The sequence below is a fragment of the Hyla sarda genome, chromosome 4, assembly GCF_029499605.1.
Source record: "Hyla sarda isolate aHylSar1 chromosome 4, aHylSar1.hap1, whole genome shotgun sequence".
Taxonomy (NCBI): domain Eukaryota; kingdom Metazoa; phylum Chordata; class Amphibia; order Anura; family Hylidae; genus Hyla; species Hyla sarda.
In genome coordinates, this window is record NC_079192.1 from 117991019 (window position 1) to 118008969 (window position 17951).

The window sequence follows — 17951 nt, forward strand, 5'->3', positions numbered from 1 at the left end:
AAATGTTTAGCACTCCTCTAGAGTGAATGATGTTGCTTACCAATGTGCCAACACCCTTCACAATGAAATCTTGCCCCTGCAGAGCAAAAGACAGAGGGGGACATTTATCACTCAATATAGACTTTTTTCCAGTCTATCCTTGGCGCTTGAATGTCGCAGTTATGTAAATTTAACGACTTATATGCGACTTTTTGAATAGAAGTTTCCTAGCGTTTTGCGTAGCAGTACACCTTTTTCTGATTTAGACATGCACTGCACCTTTATTTATCATATGTGACATTTGTAATAAATCGCTAAATATTGAGCTAACCCTGATTTCTAGTCGCAAAAGTACGCATACGAAAAGCACACGTACAAAACCATCTACCCTGCACAAAACAAACAAACGTGCACAGCCGCGGGGAATTCATTATCTAAGGTAGACACAGATGATAAATTACACGCTGCTAAGCAAAAAGTTAGAAGGAAAAAAGACTGGTAAAAAAAAAAAAAAAAAGAGTAGGGCACACTTTTAATGATAAATGTCTCCCAGTATGTCTGTTTTGTACTTACAGAGATGTGCTCTAGTAGAATATTCTTCTGGGGAAAAGCAACTTTATAAAAGAAAAATTCAAGAGAAATACCCTCTGAGGCATTGTTTTCCAACCAGGGTGCCTCCAGCTGTTGCAAAACTACAACTCCCAGCATGCCCGGACAGCCTTCGGCTGTCCGGGCATGCTGGGAGTTGTAGTTTTGCAACAGCTGGAGGCACCCTGGTTGAGAAACACTGTTCTAAGGCATCCCTGTTAGGCCCCTTTACACTATAGGTATCATCATGTAAAAAAAAGCTCCGTTATTACTCCCAGCAAAAAGTCCTGAAAACGTCCGACAAAAAATCCCATTCATGTCAAAGGGATTTTTTTTAACATACTTTTGCATCATGTCAGTTTTTCACTAATGTCAGTTATTTTTGCCGGCACAAAAGATGGTGCATGCACTTATTTTTGGTCCGGCAAGTGATGGTCATCAGTTATCATCTGTTATTACCAGTTATTGCATGCGTTTTTTTCATCCGTTATTGTAAAATAACAGCAGTAAAAAAGCAGGATGATACCTGTAGTGTGAAAGGGGCCTTATACATTAATACAGAGTAACCCGTCACCCACAGCTGGGCTTTCCTCGTGAATACAGCAGACAAATAAGGCAAAACTACTTTTGGCACCTGTTGCATATGGAATTTTTTCTCCGACACGTGGTAAAAGTGTACCATGTGTGAGAACAACATTAAATGGGTTGACCAGTATTGCAAAAATTTCTCCCAAAACAGCACCACACCTGTCCTCAGGTTGTGTGTGGTATTGCGGCTCAGTTCCATTGAAGTTGTAATATCACACACAACCTGAGGACAGGTGTAGTGCTGTTTTTGGAAGAAATTAGATCTGTTTTTCTATTTCTAAATACCCCCTTTAGGGTACGTTCACACGTAGACAGATTTGATGTGCAGGATTTTCTGCTGCAGATTTCAATGTAAACTAAATGACTAATCACAGCTTCTAATCTGCAGTTACAAATCCTGCGCATCAAATCTGCACAGGATCCTGTATGTGTGAACGTACCCTTAAAGAGGTACTCCGCTGTTCAACGCTACAAACTGTTCCAAACTGGACCCGGAAGCTAGTGACGTCATAGCTCCGCCCCCTCATGATGTCGTGCCCGGCTCCTTCAATACAAGTCTATAGGAGGTGGTGTGACGACTGTCATAGAAGTTTGCTATGGGGATTTGCATCTGCTTTGAACAGTTCATGACAAGGACAGAAAAATCATCAGAAAGCACCGTGGTAAGACTGGAAAGAATAACACAACTTCCTCTGGAAAATATTGTAGCTGATAAGTACTGAAAGGATTAAGATTGTTATATAGAAATTAATTTTGCATTAAGGGGTGGGGTGTGACATCATGAGGGGGCGGGGCTGTCACACCCCTTCCCATAGGCTTGCATTGAGGGGGCAGGGTGTGACACCATGAGGGGGTGGGGCTATGATGTCATGAGCTGCCGGCTCCAGTGTTCGGACCAGTTGAGCAGCGGAGTACACCTTTAAAAGAGAACCTGTCAGGTCTCTGGTGTCTCCTGCACTGGACCCCGGACCTGACAGGTGAGAAGAACAGTGTTTTGATGCTGTTCTCTTATGCCTGGTTTTAAGCTGCATAGAGCTAGAAAACAGGTATCCAAGTCACAGGGGTTATACTCACTTTAAAAAAAGAATATTCATTTTATCCAGTGTAGTTCTGGTGGCCCTTGCTGGTCCTTTTTTACAGGCTAACATCCATCAAAGGCCCCAATAATCACCATGTTACACCACTGGCATTACCACTCGGGAATTACCACTCAGGAGAATGAACAGATGGATACTTAACATTTTTTGCTATAATACAACATTTATGGCTCTTTTTCTTTCTCTCAAAAACTATTGGGACTACCACTTTAAATAGGTGCAACTGTGAAATATTATGAAAAAAAACCCAACACAGACACCCATTAAGACCTCAATGTACAGCTCTTAAATCTAGAGGTGGAGCAGGGCAGCAGACGGATTAGGCTCACCCCGATAATAGAGGACCTTAAAGGAGAACTCCGGAGTATAAAAATTGTCGCCCATACTGCCGGCAGTAAAAAAATAAAGATCTACATACCTTCCTCTGCTCCCCCGTGGCCTCCGGTAACAGTCTCCGGTCTCCGCCGCAATCCTCTTCCTGGTTGCCGGTGATCGGAGAGTCTTACTGCGCTCAGCCAATCACCGGCCGCACTGAAGTCTCGACTCGGCCAGCGATAGGCTGAGCGGCAGTGTGACGTTTTCGGCCCCAGCAGCAGGTGCCGGTGTAGTGAAGGATTTTGTGTCCTGGGGCGTTCCTGGAGTCGGACTTCGCTGCGGCTGGTGATTGGCTGAGCGCAGTATGATTCATATGACCACCGGCAAGCAGGAAGTAGATCGCGTCGGAGACAGGAGCCGGTTACCGGGGGAGCGGAGGAAGGCATGTATACCTTTATTTTTTTACTGCCGGCAGTATGGGCGACAATTTTTATATTCCGGCGTTCTCCTTTAAGGACGTAGCCGTTTTTTTGCAAATCTGACCACTGTCACTTTAAGCATTAATAACTCTGGGATGCTTTATCTTATGAATTTGATTCTGAGATTGTTTTTTCGTGACATATTCTACTTTATGTTAGTGGAAAATTTTTGTTGATGCTTGCATAATTTCTTGGTGAAAAAATTCATGAAAAATTGGAAAATTTAGCATTTTTTTTAACTTTGAAGCTCTCTGCTTGTAAGAAAAGTGGACATTCCAAATAAATGATATGTTGATTCACATATACAATATGTCTAGTTTGTGTTTGCATCATAAAGTTTACATGTTTTTACTTTTTGAAGACATTATAGACCTTTTTAGTTTAGGAGCAATTTTCCAATTTTTCATGAAAATTTCAAAATCTAATTTTTTAGGGGCCAGTTCAGTTTCAAAGTGAATTTGAGGGTCGTTATGTTAGAAATACCCTATAATGGACCCCATTATGAAAACTGCACCCCTTAAAGTATTCAAAATGACATACAGAAAGTGTGTTAACCCTTTAGGTGTTTCACAGAAATAACAGCAAAGTGGAGGAGAAAATTCAAAATCTTTTTTTTTAATTTTTTTTTTACACTAACATGTTCTTGTAAACCCATTTTTCTTCATTTTACAAGGGGTAATAGGTAAAAACGTCCCCCAAAATATGTAACCCTATTTCTCTCGAGTAAGGAAATACCTCATATGGGGATGAAAACTACACCGCTCAAGGAACGTAACAAGGGGTATAGTGAGCCGATACACCCCACGGGTGTTTGACGAATTTTCACTATAGTTGGATGTGAAAATGAAAAATAAAAAATAAATTCCACTAAAATGCTGGTGCAACCCCAAATTTTTCATTTTCACAAGTAGTAATAGGTAAAAATGTCCCCCAAAATTTGTAACCCCATTTCTTCCAAGTAAGAAAATACCTCATATGTGGATGTAAAGTGTTCTGTGGGTGCACTAGAGGGCTCAGATGGGAAGGAGCGACATTGGGATTTTGGAGAGCGAATTTTGCTGAAATGGTTTTTGAGGGGCATGTCACATTTAGGAAGCCCCTATGGTGCCATAACAGCAAAAAAAAAAAAATAAATAAATAAAAAAAAAAAACACACATGGCACATTTTGGAAACTACACCCCTCAAGGAACGTAACAAGGGGTACAGTGAGCCTTAACACCCCACAGGTGATTTACAAATCTTCGCTAAAGTTGGACGTGAGAATGAAAATGTTTATCCCAAATTTTTAATTTTATCAAGGGGTAATAGGAGAAAAAGCCCCTGAAAATTTGAGAGTATGGAAATACCTCATATGTGGATGTAAAATGCTCTGCGGGCAAACTACAATGCTCAGAAGAGAAGCAGCGCCATTGGGCTTTTGGAAAGAGAACTGGGTTGGAATGGAAGTCAGGGGCCATGTGCGTTTACAAAGCCCCCCGTGGTGCCCAGGACAGTGGACCCCCCCCCACATGTGACCCTATTTTGGAAACTACACCCCTCACAGAATTTAATAAGGGGTGAGGAGTATTTACACCCCACTGGCGTTTGACAGATCTTTGGAACAGTGGGCTGTGCAAATGAAAAATTACAGTCATCTGTGGGGCGTAAATGCTCACCGTACCCCCTATTACATTACATGAGGGGTGTAGTTTCCAAAATGGGGTCGCCTGTGGGGGGGTCCATTGTTCTGGAACCATGAGGGCTTTGTAAACACACATGGCATACACTTCCAGCCAATTTCTCTCTCAAAAAGCCCAATGGCGCTCCTTCTCTTCTGAGCCCCGTAGTTCGCCCGTAAAGCACTTTACATCCACATATGGGGTATTTTCTTACTCAGAAGAAATGGTGTTACAAATTTTGTGGGTCTTTTTCTCCTATTACCCCTTGTGAAAATAAAAACTTTGGGGTAACACTAGCATTTTAGTGAAGAAAAAAAACAGATTTTTCATTTTCACATCCAACTTTAACGAAAATTTGTCAAACACGTGTGGGGTGTTAAGGCTCACTATACCCCTTGTTACATTCCGTGAGGGGTGTAGTTTCCAAAATGGGGCCACATGTGGGTGATTTTATTTTTGCGTTTATGTCAGAACTGCTGTAACTATCAGCCACCCCTGTGCAAATCACCAATTTAGGCCTCAAATGTACATAGTGCACTCTCACTCCTGAACCTTGTTGTGCGCCCGCAGAGCATTTTACGCCCACATATGGGGTATTTCCGGAGAAATTAAGCAACAAATTTTGGGGGTCTTTTTTTTCCTTTTACCTCTTGTAAAAATAAAAAGTATGGGGCAACACCAGCATGTTAGCGTAAAATGTTTTATTTTTTTACACTAACATGCTGGTGTAGACCCCAACTTTACCTTTTCATAAGGGGTAAAAGGAGAAAAAGCCCCCCAAAATTTGTAGCGCAATTTCTCCAGAGTACGGAAATACCCCATATGTGGCCCTAAACTGTTGCCTTGAAATACGACAGGGCTCCGAAGTGAGAGAGCGCCATGTGCATTTGAGGCCTAAATTAGGGATTTGCATAGGGATGGACACAATAGTGTTCCCCAAACAGGGTGCCTCCAGCTGTTGCAAAACTCCCAGCATGCCTGAATAGTCAATGGCTGTCCGGCAATACTGGGAGTTATTTTGCAACAGCTGGAAGCTCCGTTTTTGAAACACTGCCATATGAGACATTTTTTATTTTTATTGTGGGGTGGGGCGGTGTAAGGGGGTGTATATGTAGTGTTTTACACTTTATTTTTATGATAGTGTAGTGTTTTTAGGGTACATTCACACTGGGCAAGGGTTTGAGCTGCGGCGGAAGATTTGTTGCAGCACAAACTGAAAGGGAAACTCGCTGTAAACCACCGCCTGTGGGGGGAGGGGGGGGGGGCTAACCTTCAACTGTTGTAAAACTACAACTCCCAGCATGCACTGACAGACTGGTTGGGAAACACTAAGTTAGGTAACAGACTACCACAGGGTTTCCGCACCAGTGTACCTCCAGCTGTTGCAAAACTACAACTCCCAGCATGCATGGTCTGTCATGCTGGGAATTGTATTTTTGAAACAGCTGGAGGCACACAGGTTAGGAAACACTGAGTTAGGAAACAGACAGTGTTTCCCAACCAGTGTGCCTCCAGTTGTTGCAAAACTACAACTCCCAGCATGCTCGGATAGCCGAAGGGCATGCTGGGAGTTGTAGTATTGCAACATTTGGCCCTTCAGATGTTGCTGAACTACAACTTCCAGCATGCCTGGACAGTCTTGGCATGCTGGGAGTTGTAGTTTTGCAACTGGGAGTTGTAGTTTTGCAGCTATATAGTGGTCTCCAAACTGTATCCCCCCCTGATGTTGCAAAACTACAACTCCCAGCATGCCCAGACAGCTTTTGGCTTTTGGCATGCTGGGAGCTGTAGTTGTGAAACTATGCAGCAGTGAAGAGCACTTACCAGATTTTCAGTGCTGCATTCTGCTGCCGCCGGTCCTCCCCACCGCAGGTCCCCCGCTGTCTGCCCCTGTCTGCCAGCGGTCCCCCCGGTAACCGCCGTCGCCTCTTTGCCCCGCTCTGCCTGGACTTCCAGAGTGGGCAGAGCGGGGATCTCAACTTTGAACCCCCGCCTTGCGATTCGCCAATCGCAGGGGATAGGAGGAGGTGGCAACCCTGCCATCTTGCTCCTATACTTTAGGATGATCGGAACTGTCTCTGACAGCTCCGATCATCCCTATTTTCTGGGCTATTGGGTCACCAGAGTCCCGATCAGCCCGGAAAAGCCGTGATTCGCTGGTCAGAATTGACTAGCTAATCACGGCGATCGCCGAAAAGGGGGGGATATCAGCAGTCATCCCGTTCCAATCACTGTATCCGGAGACGCGGTGATCCAGAAAGAATGCGCCGTAAATGTGCGCTAAGTACTTCTTAGCAGTACCGTACATTTATGGCGCTTGTCCTTGAGGGGTTAAAGGGGAATCCGGTGAAAAACTTTTTTTTTGATTATTTTTTTTATCAACTGGTGCCAGAAAGAAACAGATTTGTAGATTACTTCTATTTAAAAATCTTAATCCTTCCAGTACTTATCAGCTGTTCAGTGCTCTCTGCTGACACCTCTGTCCATGTCCGGAATTGTCAGGAGTACAAGCAAAACCCCATAGTAAACCTCTCCTGCTCTGAACAGTTCCTTATATGGACAGAGGTGTCATCAGAGAGCACTGTGGTCAGACTGAAAAGAACTCCAGTATACAACTTCCTCTGTAGTATACAGCAGCTGATAAGTACTGGAAAGATTAAGGTTTTTAACTCCTTGGGGACGGAGCCCATTATAACCCTAAGGACGGGAGCATTTTTTGCAATTCTGACCACTGTCACTTTAAGCATTAATAACTCTGGGATGCTTTTACTTTTCATTCTGATTCCGAGACTGTTTTTTCGTGACATATTCTACTTTATGTTAGTGGTAAATTTTTGTCAATACTTGCATCATTTCTTGGTGAAAAATTCCAAAATTTGATGAAAAAATTGAAAATTTAGCATTTTTCTAACTTTGAAGCTCTCTGCTTGTAAGGAAAATAGACATTCTAAATAAATAATATTTTGATTCACATATACAATATGTCTACTTTATGTTTGCATCATAAAGTTGACATGTTTTTACTTTTGGAAAACATCAGAGGGCTTCAAAGTTCAGAAGCAATTTTCCAATTTTTCACAATATTTTCAGGGCCAGTTCAGTTTTGAAGTGGATTTGAAGGGCCTTCATATTAGAAATACCCCATAAATTACCCCATTATAAAAACTGCACCCCTCAAAGTATTCAAAATGACATTCAGTAAGTTTGTTAACCCTTTAGGTGTTTCACAGGAATAGCAGCAAAGTGAAGGAGAAAATTTAAAATCTTAATTTTTTACACTTGCATGTTCTTGTAGACCCAGTTTTTGAAATTTTACAAGGGGTAAAAGCCCCCCAAAATTTGTAACCCAATTTCTCTCGAGTAAGGAAATACCTCATATGTGTATGTCAAGTGTTCGGCGGGCGCAGTAGAGGGCTCAGAAGGGAAGGAGCGACAATGGGATTTTGGAGAGTGAATTTTGCTGAAATGGTTTTTGGGGGGCATGTCGCATTTAGGAAGCCCCTAAGGTGCCAGAACAGCAAAAAAAAAAAAAAACACATGGCATACTATTTTGGAAACTACACCCCTCAAGGCACGTAACAAGGGGTCCGGTGAGCCTTAACACCCCACAGGTTTTTTCCCCAAATTTACCATTTCTACAAAGGGTAATGGGAGAAAAATCCCCCCAAAATTTGTAACACAATTTCTCCCGAGTATGGAGATACCCCATATGTGGCCCTAAACTGTTGCCTTGAAATACAACAGGGCTCTGAAGTGAGAGAGCGCCATGCGCATTTGAGGCCTGAATAAGGAATTTGCAGTAGGGGTGGACCCGGTTACAAGGATGGGGCTTGTCTCCACCAAAACCCTACAGCAGTGTTTCCCAAACAGGGTGCCTCCAGCTGTTGCAAGACTCCCAGCCTGCCAGGACAGTCTATGGCTGTCCGGCAACACTGAGAGTTGTGGTTTTGCCACAGCTGGAGGCACCGTTTAGGAGACACTGCCGTATGAGACGCTTTTCATTTTTATTGGGGGGGGGGGGGGGGGCGACGTGTAAGGGGGTATGTGTGTAGTGTTTTACTTTTTATTATTTGCTAGTGTAGTGTTTTTAAGGTACATTCACACAGGCAGGGGTTCACAGTAAGTTTCCTTGAAGGAAACCCACTGTAAACCCGCCCGTGTGAATGTACCCTGTACATTCACATGGGGGGGTGGGGGGCGCCCCAAGGGGAGGCCCAAACCTTCAGCTGTGGCAAAATGACAACTCCCAGAATGCACTGACAGACCGTACATGCTAGGAGTTGTAGTTTTACAACAGCTGTAGGCACACTGGTGGGGAACCACTGAGTTAGAAAACAGACTCTAGCTCAGTGATTCCAACCCATGTGCCCCCAGCTGTTGCAAGACTACAACTCCCAGCATGTACGGTCTGTCAGTACACTCTGGGAGTTGTAGTTTTGCAACAGCTGGAGGCACACAGGTTGGAATCACTGAGTTAGGAAACAGACTCTAGCTCAGTGTTTCCCAACCAGTGTGCCTACAGCTGTTGCAAAACTACAATTCCCAGCATGCCTGTACAGTCAGGGATGCTGGGCGTGTAGTTCTGCAATATCTGGCCCTTCAGATGTTGCAAAACTACAACTCCCAGCATGCCTGGACAGTCTGGGCATGCTAGGAGTTGTAGTTATGCAACAACTGGGGAAGAACAGTGGCCTCCAAACTGTAGCCCTCCAGATGTTGCAAAACTACAACTCCAAGCATGCCCAGACTGTCTGGGCATGCTGGGAGTTGTAGTTTTGCAACATCTGGAGGGCTACAGTTTGGAGACCACCATATAGTGGTCTCCAAACTGTGCCACTTCAGATGTTGCAAAACCACAACTCACAGCATGCCCAGACAGTCAGTGCATGCTGGGAGTTGTAGTTTTGCAACATCTGGAGGACCACAGTTTAGAGACCACTACACAGTGGTCTCCAAACTGTGACCCTCCAGATGTTGCAAAACTACAACTTCCCGCATGCCCAGACAGCCTTTGGCTGTGTGGGCATGCTGGGAGTTGTAGTTTTGCAGCTTTTAGAAGGCCACAGTGAAGATCACTTATCGTGATCTTCACTGCAGCCTTCTCAGCCGCACTTTCCGGCCGCCGCTCTTCCTCCTGCCGCCGCTGCTCCGGGATGTCACCGCCTCAGGTCCGGGTAAGCCGTTGCTCTGGGCAACTCAGCAAGTTTTCCTCTGGACAGGTTTTGATAAATCTCCCCCAAAGGGCTTACACGGGGTTTCCCCCAGAAGACAGCAGGATAGGAGTTAAAGGGCTATGCCGATACTTTGATACGTATCCCCCATCCACAGCATAGGGGATAACAGTCTGACTGGAGAATCCCAGCTGTCAGACCCCCCCACTATCAGACACTTATCCCCTATCCTTTGGATACATTTACTTATCAGCTGCTGTATGTTCCAGAGGAAGCTATGTAGGTCTTTCCAGTCTGACCACAGTGCTGACACCTCTGTCCATGCCGAAGAAATTTCCTATGGGGATTTGCTTCTGCTCTGAACAGTTCATGACACGGACAGAAAAATCAGCATAAAGCACCGAAGTAAGACTGGAAAGAATTACACAACTTCCTCTGGAAAATATTGCAGCTGATAAGTACTGGAAGAATTAAGATTGTTATATAGAAATTAAATAACTTCTGTCACCAGTTAATTTGAAAATTTCTCTGGAGTATCCCTTTAAGTGTCTAAGAATGGGGGTCCTGAGTGCCTCTGTTTGTATGAACCAATGTTAGTCATGTAGCTGTCAGTCCCATAAAGTTTGGATGAATCTGCAGTGTACACAATTGGTCAACCCTGTTCTTGTGATCAGTGAGGGTCCAGCAGTCAGATCAGGCACTTAGCTAGCCTGTGAATAAGTGATAAACTGTCATCTAGGGATATCCCCTTTAAAGGGGTACTCCTCCCACACCTCAGGCCTCCTCCCATAGACATGAATGGAGGGGACATGGCAACTGGAGTCGCCAGTTATTCAGCATGGAGCGGAGTACGCTCCGTGCACGGATGACTGGGGAGCCGCGCCTGAGATTGCGGGGGTCAGACATCTTATCCCCTATCCTTTGGATAGGGGATAAGATGTTTTTTTCAGAAGAGTACCCCTTTAAAAGGGAATCAGTCAGCAGGTTTGCTTATACTTACCTGAGGGTATCAGGTAATAAGATCATTACAATGATCATTATGGTCCCTTGATTATGTTGTGCCACTCGCCATTGGAAACTATGCCCTTTAAAAATTCAGAATTTCTGCCCAGGTTTCTGCTTCTGAATTTGCTGGAGGGTAAATGTGGGTGAATGGGTTTTCCGTTAACCCATCCACACTGAGGAATTATCTGGGGAGAATTTCTGTCAGAAAATTCTGATCTAAAAATTCTGCCAGAACATTGAACTTGCTCAATGTTCCGTCCGAATCCGTACCGCTAATACTACCGTCTATCAGAATGGCAATGTCCACACGGTCCTAGCGCCAACTGATTTCAGTCAGTGCTGGCTGAACTTTTAATCTCCGGCCAGAATGTGAACACGGTCTAACACTGTTTGGAAAATGTTCATGCACAAGCGTGAGGTTTCTGGGATTGTGCTACCTCACTGCAGGGGATGACTATGAATATTTATAGGCAGTTGTTACAGGAGTTGGGGGCATGTATGGCAGTGCACTTGTGGGCAACGTAACACCCCCAAGTGCACCAAAGACCATCATTTGCATATTGTTAATTAAGATGTCCCAATAGTGGTGCAACATAAGTTGATAACCATAACAATTAGTGTAACGAAAGCTATAACCTGATACCAGCAGCTGAGAACGGGCTAACCAGAGAACAGATTTCCTTAAAAATGGTACATAATATTTTCTAGGGATCGACCGATATTGATTTTTTAGAGCAGATACTGATAACCTGTGAACTTTCAGGCCGATAGCCGATAACTTATACCGATATTCCATTGGCAGTACAGTTCCGCCACACATTGGGTGGGCAGTACAGTTCCGCCACACATTGGGTGGGCAGTACAGTTCCGCCACACATCGGGTGGGCAGTACAGTTCCGCCACACATCGGGGGGGCAGTACAGTTCCGCCACACATCGGGGGGGCAGTACAGTTCCGCCACACATCGGGGGGGCAGTACAGTTCCGCCACACATCGGGGGGGCAGTACAGTTCCGCCACACATCGGGGGGGCAGTACAGTTCCGCCACACATCGGGGGGGCAGTACAGTTCCGCCACACATCGGGGGGGCAGTACAGTTCCGCCACACATCGGGGGGGCAGTACAGTTCCGCCACACATCGGGGGGGCAGTACAGTTCCGCCACACATCGGGGGGGCAGTACAGTTCCGCCACACATCGGGGGGGCAGTACAGTTCCGCCACACATTGGGGGGGCAGTACAGTTCCGCCACACATTGGGGGGGCAGTACAGTTCCGCCACACATTGGGGGGGCAGTACAGTTCCGCCACACATTGGGGGGGCAGTACAGTTCCGCCACACATTGGGGGGGCAGTACAGTTCCGCCACACATTGGGGGGGCAGTACAGTTCCGCCACACATTGGGGGGGCAGTACAGTTCCGCCACACATTGGGGGGGCAGTACAGTTCCGCCACACATTGGGTGGGCAGTACAGTTCCGCCACACATTGGGTGGGCAGTACAGTTCCGCCACACATTGGGTGGGCAGTACAGTTCCGCCACACATTGGGTGGGCAGTACAGTTCCGCCACACATTGGGTGCAGTACAGTTCCGCCACACATTGGGTGCAGTACAGTTCCGCCACACATTGGGTGCAGTACAGTTCCGCCACACATTGGGTGCAGTACAGTTCCGCCACACATTGGGTGCAGTACAGTTCCGCCACACATTGGGTGCAGTACAGTTCCGCCACACATTGGGTGCAGTACAGTTCCGCCACACATTAGGTGCAGTACAGTTCCGCCACACATTAGGTGCAGTACAGTTCCGCCACACATTGGGGGGGCAGTACAGTTCCGCCACACATTGGGGGGGCAGTACAGTTCCGCCACACATTAGGTGCAGTACAGTTCCGCCACACATTAGGTGCAGTACAGTTCCGCCACACATTAGGTGCAGTACAGTTCCGCCACACATTAGGTGCAGTACAGTTCCGCCACACATTAGGTGCAGTACAGTTCCGCCACATTAGGCGGACAGTACAGTTCCGCCACATTAGGTGCAGTATAGTTCCGCCACAGACATACAGCCTCCAGCCATATACAGTGTATGTCTGGTGGCTGTATGCCTGTGTACTGCCCCACTTTGGTGCTCTGACCACCACTCCTCCGGTCCGGCCATAGCAGTAGGTCCCAGGACCAGAGGAGCGGTGGTCTGAGCACTGAAGCTGACGTGCCGCCGGTCACTTACCATGCTGGCCAGCGCGCATCTTCCACCTCCATGCTCCACTCCTCCGCGCCTCTGTTGCTATGGGCGCACGCATAGGACGTCAGCGATGTGACGATCTTCCGGCGTCCCCTGCGTTTTTAAACTTAACGCAGGGCCGCAGAGAGCTGACGGGGGCATCCCTGTGTCCCGAAAACATATTTCGGGATACAGGGATGTCCGGGCCCCTTATCGACATTATAGGCAAGGTTAGATGCCGATACCGATAACTTACAAAATCGTGAATATCGGCCAATCTGATAATCGGTCAATCCCTATTATTTTCTCACATTAACTATTATAAGAATACACAGTGAGGTCATAAAGGTCACACTTAGTAACTCAAGTTTGGAAAAATGTCTGAAATTCCTACCCGAGGGGTAAAAAGGTGGCAAATAAATTGGGGGACCCCCTAAAGGGCCATATAGATAGGAGATGACAGTAGTGCCACAAATTATATATATCTCACGAACTTTGTGTGTCCTAGAAGTGACACCCGAAGCAATCAACAACTTTTCACATGTCCAGCCGACATCAAAAGTTTCACATCAAAGCATAGGGGATAAGATGTATGATCGTGGGGGTCCAGCCGCTGGGGACCCCCGAGATCTTCCTGCTGCACCCGGCGTTCGTTTAGAGCATCAGGTGCAGTGCCAGAGACTCATGACGTCCGCCACGCCCCCTTCCATAAACTTGCATTGAATGTGCGTGGCCGTGACATCACGAGCCTCCGCACCTCATCGCCTGTCATGAAGTTCGCTCAGTGCACTGGATGTCTAAGGTACACAGCAGAGATTGCGTGGGTCCCCAGCAGCGGAACCCCCGCAATCAGACATCTTATCCTCTATCCTGTGGCTAGGGGATAAGATGTCTAGGGGCAGAGTACCCCTTTAACAGATGCTGCTGTATGCCATCCGTTTCCCATCAAATGACATTATCCATGGGCAACACCGTAACTTTTTTGTGTGTGTGTGACCTTGTTTTGTAATTGTAATCAGACTGTGACGGAAACAGTGACAAGGAGGCAAAAACAGTGTGAACGTGGCGTTAGGCAATTCTCCAGTTGACAAGTTTTTTTGGGCAGATTTCAGTAACTCAACTTGCTGTCTGTGAATGTGACGACACAACTAGAGGTTACTGTGCCAGTCTAGGCAATCCTATATACAGAACCAGTACAACCATATCCCCAGTCCTGTGCTTACTGTAAAACAATGGATGTAATTAGAGATGAGCAAACTTACAGTAAATTTTATTCGGCACGAACTTCTCAGCTCGGCAGTTGCTGACTTTTCCTGCATAAATCAGTTCAGCTTTCCGATGCTCCGGTGGGCTGGAAAAGGTGGATACAGTCCTAGGAAAGAGTCTCCAGCCCACCGGAGCACCTGAAAGCTGAACTAATTTATGCAGGAAAAGTCATCAACTGCCGAGCCGAGAAGTTCGTGACGAATCAAATTTACTGTAAGTTAGCTCATCTCTAGATGTAATGTAAAATAATGTAATGTAAAACAAAAGGATCGGCGTGGAACCCTGCAGCCCTAAAGTTATTGGGAAACTACAACTCCCAGCATGCCCTGACAGCTTGGCTGTCAGGGCATGCTGGAAGTTGCAGTTTCCCAACAGCCACAGGTTGGAGAGCATGAAATTGCTTAGAGCAGTGTTTCCCAACCAGGGTGCCTCCAGCTGTTGCAAAACTACAACTCCCAGCATGCCCGGACAGCCGAAGGCTGTCCGGACATGCTGGGAGTTGTAGTTTTGCCACAGCTGGAGGCACCCTTGTTGGGAAACACTGTAGCAAACTCTCAGCTGTGAAGAGCATTAAGTATTACGTCATACAGCTGACAGGCAAACGTCTTCCAGCACAGGACGCTCCCACCCGCAGACATCTTCGCCACAAAGTAGCTGTAAACTATGTCTGGAGCATCAACAAACAAGGGAGTCTGAGAAGGAATAATGTCCGCCTCATAACCCACACCAGCCATACACAGAAAGCTTATTACAGTCACCAAGCTCCCCACATTGAGACTCCCTGCCGGTAAGTGACGGTGCTCAGCACTGATAGGCACAGCAGCTCCGGGTACTCACCGTTCAGGACCGTGCATGCGCAGACCAACTCTCGCGTTACCAGAACTAAAGCTAAATGCGAAACTCTTCCGCGCACGTTCAGTTGTCCGCCAAGAACACAAGTGTCTATCTGCGCCTGCGCACAATGCTAGCGTCACTAGGAGCATGCGTCCGTCTAATCTCTGGCTGGGTTGATCCGAGCATGCGCCGCTCTTGCATTGCCTATTGTACGCTGAAGCTGTAGTGTGGTGTCTGTGTGTTGTAGACGGTAGATGTTAAAGCTTCCCTTCTCGTACCCGCATCTTGCTCATTTGGAGGTTTCATTTAATTAATAAAAAAAAAAAAAAAAATTAACCCCTTGAGGACCTGGCAATTTTTTATTTTTACACTTAAATTTTTTCTTCCTCTCCAAGAAATCATAACGCTTTCAATTTTCCACCTACAGACCCATATGAGGGCTTGTTTTTTTGCACCACCAGTTGTACCTTGTAATGACATCAATCAATTTACCACAAAATCTACTGCAAAAAAAATAAAAAAAATAAATTATACAATTAAAATGATACCCAACTTATATAGGTTTTTATTATGTATTATAACTTTTATAGGTTTTATTTTGTATAATAACTTTTTGTACAAAAATTAGCATGTTTAACCCATCCCGGACACAGGGCATACAGATACGCCCTGGGTCCTTAAGTCCCAGGACGTACCTGTACGCCCTGAACGTTCACCGCCATGAAATCTCTCAACAGGCATCCTGAGCAAACCCCTGGGGGGGTCCTGAGACCCCCATGTCAGCGATCGCCGCAAATCGCCTGTCTAAATTGATGACAAATCTGTGGCGGTTGCGGGTCAAACGGGTCTTCGGTGACCCGGAAAAAAAAGGGTGTTTGGGGCTGTCCGAGACAGTGCCAATCACCCTTACCCAGCAGGATTGAGGTGGCACAGGTGCCACCTAATGATCGTGTGATTGGTCGATCCGGACGACCGATCAATCACCTAACCTGCTGGGCGGTGATCGGGGCACTCGGGGGTCCCTTACTTGTCCATCGGGGCAAGCAGGGGTCCCTGGCATCGGCGTTGAGGGTCCTTGGCATCAGCAGAATCGCCGGAGGCCCCTGGCAGCAGCAACAGCGTCTTCAGTGGTGGCAGATGGATAGAGCAGGAGGGGAGTTGTTTTCTTGCTGTTGCTTAGCAACAACTCCCAGCATGCACAGCCAAAGGGCATGCTGGGAGTTGCAGTTTTGCAACATCTGGTGCCAAAACTATAACTCCCTGCATGCCCTATGGCTGTTTGTGCATCCTGGTACTTGTAAAATCAACTGGTGCCAGAAAGTTATTTGTAAATTACTTCTATTTAAAAATCTTAACCCTTCCAGTACTTATCAAGTTCTTTTCTTTTTGAATTTCATTTCATTCTGATATATCTGCAATTGAGAAAGAGTACGCAGGTTCCCGAAACACGTCTTGCTTTGCTATGGGCTTGCTAAACTGATTTTACTAATAAATATGTTTTTTTAAGCGAAATACCAGAAGTTCATGTTTTTGCTGGAACAGCGCCACCTTGGAGGTTTTTTTTCTTCTTTTATTTCATTTCTGTTCAAGCCTATACTTCTGCCAAGTCTTCATTCATTGCTTCTGCATTTTTGCACTCTGGTTCCACTGGCGACTTCATTGATGCTTCCTTGGTCCATAAACATCATCTTCCTGTTACTCGGCTTGCTAAGCCCTTGTATATTTCTTCTGTTAATGGACAAAATCTGGTTTGCAATGTGCTATTCCGCACAGAACCTCTCGTCATGCAAGTAGGAGTCTTGCACAAGGAAAAAAAATTTGTTTTATATGCTTCCACATTGTACTTCGGAGCTTCTTCTTGGTCTTCCATGACTTCAAGTCATTCTCCACAACTTGACTGGAAATCTGGTGAAATCGCACGCTGGGGACAGTTTTGCCAAAATCCCTGTGTTATGCCAGTCCAGTCAAAACCTGTCTCTTCTCTTCCTCATATGCCTGGTCTGCCTCTTTCATATCAAGATTATTCAGATGTATTCTGTGAAAAGCAGGCTGAGACCCTTCCACCACATCGTCCTTGCGATTGCCCCATTAATTTACAGCCTGAAACTATGCCTCCTCGAGGAAGAATTTATCCATTATCTGTTGCTGAGACACAAACAGGTTTCTTGTATGGTTCTCTCCGTCCTTGTATTGACTACAGGGGTCTAAACAAGATCACTTTCAAAAATCATTATCCACTCTGATCTTTGAACTTTTTGATTGTCTACGGGGTGCCAAGGTCTTCTCAAAGTTGGATTTGTGGGGAGCATATAATCTTATTCGTATCTGCGAGGGAGACGAATGGAAAATGGCCTTTAATTCCCTTGATGGTTATTTTGAGTATTTTGTTATGCCTTTCAGCCTCTGCAGTGCTCCAGCTGTCTTTCAAGAATTTGTCAATGATAGCTTCCGAGATCTTCTCTATACCTGTGTTGTTGTATATCATGGGTGTCAAACATGTGGCTCGCTGGCCGCATGCAGCCCACAATCAATAACTTTGCGGCCCGGCAAAGATATTTATTGCTCTGGTCAGGGCCGGATCATCATTGGCACTCCTGGAGCGCATTCTCCGGTCCCCGAAAAATCTTTTCAGGACACATGGATGCCCCGGTTACCTCTCTGCGGCCCCGTGTTAACTTAAAAAATCCAGGGGCCACTGGTAGGTAGCACACGCAGGGACGTCACATAGAAGAAGAGCAGAGTGGAGC

General features: G+C 45.9%; 1 protein-coding gene across 7 annotated transcripts in view; it reads right to left on the reverse strand.

Annotated features, from left to right (window-relative positions):
- Nucleotides 1-15431, reverse strand: part of DET1 (DET1 partner of COP1 E3 ubiquitin ligase) — an 80472-nt gene extending 65041 nt beyond the window's left edge. Inside the window, exon 1 of one of the 7 annotated variants that reach the window (XM_056571912.1) lies at nt 15208-15431. The gene's annotated coding sequence lies outside the window, so the exon portion shown is untranslated. The other 6 variants (XM_056571905.1, XM_056571911.1, XM_056571908.1 and 3 more) reach the window with 6 other exon arrangements.
- Between the last annotated feature and the right edge of the window lie 2520 nt (nt 15432-17951).